Below are 4,877 nucleotides of genomic sequence, written 5' to 3'. Positions count from 1 at the left end.
GTGGTGTGCTGTGGAGTCAGTTCCCACTCATAGCGACCCTGAATAGGGTTTCTGAGACTGTAAATCTTTACAGGAGCAGAAAGCCTCATCTTTCTCCTGCGGGATGTCTGGTAGTTTCAGACTGCTGACTTTGAGGTTAGCAGCCTGACTTGTAACTATTACGCTATCAGAACTCCTTAGTTAGAGTAAATGAAAATGGACCAAGCATTCAATTTAAAAAAAGATTGTTAGAAAACTTAAAAGGCCCAATTACAGGCCGCTTATAAGAGGCACATAAGGTTGGCGGTCCAAACTTACCAGCTGCTCCCTGGAAATCTTCTACAGGTCGCTGTGAGTCAAAACTTACTCCAAGGCACTTAATAAGAGCATAACAGCTATCAAAGACATACTGAAATATACAAAAACACTAACAATTTACTGTGGAAATATGGACAGATACATCATGCTGACAATTAGCCAAAGAAAAGTACTCTGGTTGTTATGGTGAAGTGCCTTCAAGTCAGTTCTGACCTATAGTGACCCTGTATAGAGTTTCTGAGGGTTTGAAACACCGACCTTGTGGTTAGCAGTTCAGTGCTTATCCTACAAGTTCAAAATAAGCTTAGGTGAAAAGTATTACTTGATATAAAGAGCGAAATATCATTAATAAGGGCAAAGTCCACATAAAACAAAACAATGCCAAATTTGTATCACCTTAGAACATAGTTCCACAATACATAAAGCAACAGCTGATAGAATAAAAAGATAGACAAATTTACAGTCATATTTAGAGATCTTAGTAAAACTTTCCCAGTAACTTATAGATCAAACCAAATAAATTAAGTACAGAGTATATCAACAACACTATCAATCAATTGTACCTAATCAATATTTACAGAATACTATAACCGAAAGTACAGCATATATCTTTTTTCAAGTCACAGGTAATATTTATTAAATAAAACATTCTTCAGTCTATAACACAAGTCTCAACAAATTTCAAAAAGGGTTAAAATCATACAAGCACACTGTAGTTGGGTTTATTCTGACTCACAGCAATCATATTTAAGATTTCTGACACGAAATCTTTATGGACACAGGCAACCTAATCTTTTCTCCTGCTGAGTGGTTGGTGGGTTTGAACCACTGACCTTGCATTTAACCTTTTGCCTAACCCACAGTACCACCAGGGTTTCTTCTAAAATCATGATTTTAATCACTGTGACATTAAATTAGACCTCAATAAATATATTTTTAAAAAATCAAAATGTCTAGAAACTAAGGAACAACCTTCAAAATAATCCATTAAGTCAGAGAAGTAATTAAAATAAATGTTATAAAATAGCTTGAACTGATTTATAATTAAAAACTTATAGTGAGTAATAACCAGGGAGAAAGGACAGATTGATAAGTATACGATATCTGGTTTGTGGAGAGACTGAATCGTGTGTCCTCCGGTGTGTTTGGAAGAGTTTGAAAGTGGGAACTGAAGACCTGAAACTTTTGAATCCTAATTAAACCAGGGAAGGAGAAGGCGCTAGCATAGAGAAGGAGAGGAAATGGTAAGCAGGAGCTGAAAGCTTGGCCTACTTCAGAGGATTTTACAGAAAGTAGTGTGGGGGGGAAATACTGCGAAAGTTAACGACCTTGAAAATTCCAATTCCCCAACAAAAAATCACAAGATACTTAAAGAGCAGAGAAATAATGGTCTATCTAAACGAACATGACAAAGGTAGTACAAGTGCATCTAGGGATGATGAAATAATGAAAAAAATGGAAGAATATAATACAACAACATTAAGTATAATTAAAGTACTAAGGGAAAACAGACAAAGAACTAAAAGAAATAAAACAATGCAAGAACAAAATGAGGATCTTAAAAACAAAAAGATGTTTCAAGTAAGAAGGACAATAACTGAAATGAGAAACACAATAGAAGGACTTCACAATGGAACACAATGCGACATTAAAGAATAGCAATGAGTCCACAGAACATCTAGCATAATGAACATGGAGGACAAATATTGTATGAGACAACTATTATAAAGCAAATCAAGAAAAGGCTTACATACAGAAAGAAACCTTCTTTGATGGTTACCAGGGATGGGAGGGCAAAGGAGGGTAAATTCATTAAATAAGTAGTTGTTATTGTTAGATGCCATCAAGTCAGTGCCAGCTCACAGCGACCCTGTATAGGGTGTCCAAGGAGCGGCTGCTGAGTTTGAACCACTAACATGTACTAACTTGGGTGATGGGAAAGGCAATACACAATAAAAGGTGGATCGGCACAACATAACAAGCAAAGGATGACAATGGAAGATACACAAGAGTCAAAGACAGCCACAAATACTATTACATATGCAGTCTTGCAATAACAATAATACTTTATAGGTAGATATATAAGCTATGAAAAGGTGTGGTATGTCATATGGGAATATACCCATAAGCATATATAGGTTTGGCAGAGAATATTTCTTCATACGTATTTGTATGGACTGTATCTATATCCATGTTTTGTTGTTAAGTGCCGTCGAGTCCCTTGGACTCATAGTGACACGAGGGTAAGTGAAAAGGTAATGCTACTAGGATTTATTTACATGCACGGATTGTTTTCAAACAAACCCTGTTTGAACATGTCTCTTGTGATGACTGGATAGCTATAGACAAGTTCTCTCAGTAATGCACTTCTCGTAGTTTTATTAGGGTGCCTTCAAAGAAAAAGAGCCACTCAAAACAGTAACTTCCGAAGGAGTCTATTGGGCCAGTTAACTGCAAAGCAGACAGGCCAGCTCAGAAGCTTAAGGTGACAACTACTGAAATCCCAAAGGAGTTATGGGTCATCTTGATAGATTTTCTCAAAGGACACAGGATGATCACAGGGTGCATTATGAAGAAATTTTAACAAAATTGAAAATTGCGTTCATGAGAAAAAGGTCAGAAAAGTTGAAAGTTGCACTGGGGAATTTTTTGTCATCACAACAATGTACCTTCTCAGCCTTTGTAAGCACTGTCCTACAAGAATTTCATTGGGAAACCGTAACCTCTTTCACCCTACAGCCCTGATGTTGCCTCTGCTAGATTTTGTATTTTCTGTTCTCAGAACTCAAAGGACATTTCAAAGGAACACAATCTGAGTCCCTCAAGGATACCAAAATTGCCATTTTGACGTGACACAAATTGAAGAGTGAAGAACTCAAGGACAGATTTGCTGTTGTTAAGTACTCTTAAGTGGGTTCTCACTCACAGTGACATTGTATAGGGTTTTTGAGGAACAGCTGGTAGGATTGAACTGCTGAATTTTTAGTTAGCAGTCAAGTGTTTATCCTGCAGCACCATATCCGGACTCCACGGAAGGGTTAGAGAGACGGCAACATGGCCTTCAGAAATGTATAGACTTAGTTGGAGGTTATCTTCACATTTTGATACTTGCATTGTATAGAGGTTTCTATGAGTTTGTAGAGTCCTGGTGTGGTGCTGGAGGATAAGCACTGGACCGCAAGGTCAGTTTGTACCACAAGATCGGCAGTTCAAACTCACCAGGCATTCCTCAAAAACCCTATAACAGGGAACCCAGTCGATAGCACTTAACAACAGCAACAGTGAGTTTGTAGCAATACTTTTTGAGCTACCCTCTGATAGTAGAGCATACATAGAGCAAAGCTATGCAAAATTCTTATCTATAACCAAACACCTTGAGTGAATGAGTCACTCTAGCTGAAGGCTTAGGAGACCTCTAAGTCAACTGGAATCACATAGTCCTTAAAGACAGTGTTCAAGAGCAATACTGGGTTTTCAAAGCTAGCAGGTGGCCATCTAAGATACAACTATTGCTCTTTCCCCAACCAAAACAAAGAAGAGTATAAAAGACTCAAGAGAAAAATTAGTTCAGAGCACTAATAGACCACAGGAAACACAGCCTCCACTAGCCTGTGACCAGAAGAACTAGATAGTGCTTGGTTACCACTACTTCTGAAGGGGATCAAAATAGAAGGTCCTGGACAGAGTGAAAGAAAATATGTAACAAAATTCAGAATCATAACAAAGATTGGTGGGCCCCCCAAGACTATGGCCCTCAGACATTCTTCAAACCTGGAACTGAACCCACTCCTGGAGACTACCTTTCAGGCAAACAACAGACAAGCCTATAAAGTGAAAATAACACCCGAGAGTAATGTGTTCCTTGGAACAATTAACCAAGCGAGACCAGAAGGGCCACATTTGCTTAAAAATGAAGTTCAGGAAGCACGAAGGGGCTAGGAAGATGGGCAAAATGAAACAGGAAGCATAGGGAGGAAGTGGGAAGAATGCTGTTGCAAAGAGAAAGTTGCAATTAAGGTCACCAAACAAAATGTGTATAAATTGTTGAATGTGGAATGAATTTACTAATAAAATAGATGTGATAGTTAAACAGCCAGTGAATTGAAAGGAAGCTTCCTCAGAGGTGTAACCTATAACACCTTTTATCTTACAAAAGATAAGAGGAGAGAGAAGTGAACAGAGATGGAGGGGCACACGAGCACCAAGTAAGAAGAGCTGGAAGGTGGAGTGAGTCCTTTGGACTTGGTGTCCAAGCGCTGTGAAGCTATTACATCTAGAAGAAGATTGATGCCAAGATCTCCAAGGAATGTTGGGCCTACACGGGCTGAAAGGAGATACAGATCTTCTCCGGATCCAACAAACAGAACATCTTCCCTTAGAGCTGGTACTCTCAATTTGAACTTCTCCCTCCTAAACTGTGAGAGAATGCATTTCTGTTGGTTAAAGGCATCCACTTCTGGTATTTCTGTTGGTTAAAGGCATCCACTTCTGGTATTTCAGCACAACATTACTAAGACAATGGATTTTAAAGCATTTGAGCAACAGGAAACAAAAAAAAATAGGACTTACCAACATATTTA

Source organism: Chrysochloris asiatica, unplaced genomic scaffold, assembly GCF_000296735.1.
Source record: "Chrysochloris asiatica unplaced genomic scaffold, ChrAsi1.0 scaffold00092, whole genome shotgun sequence".
NCBI classification, from domain to species: Eukaryota; Metazoa; Chordata; class Mammalia; order Afrosoricida; family Chrysochloridae; genus Chrysochloris; species Chrysochloris asiatica.
The sequence above is the reverse complement of the archived record's forward strand: the minus strand, read 5'-3'. Positions refer to the sequence as shown.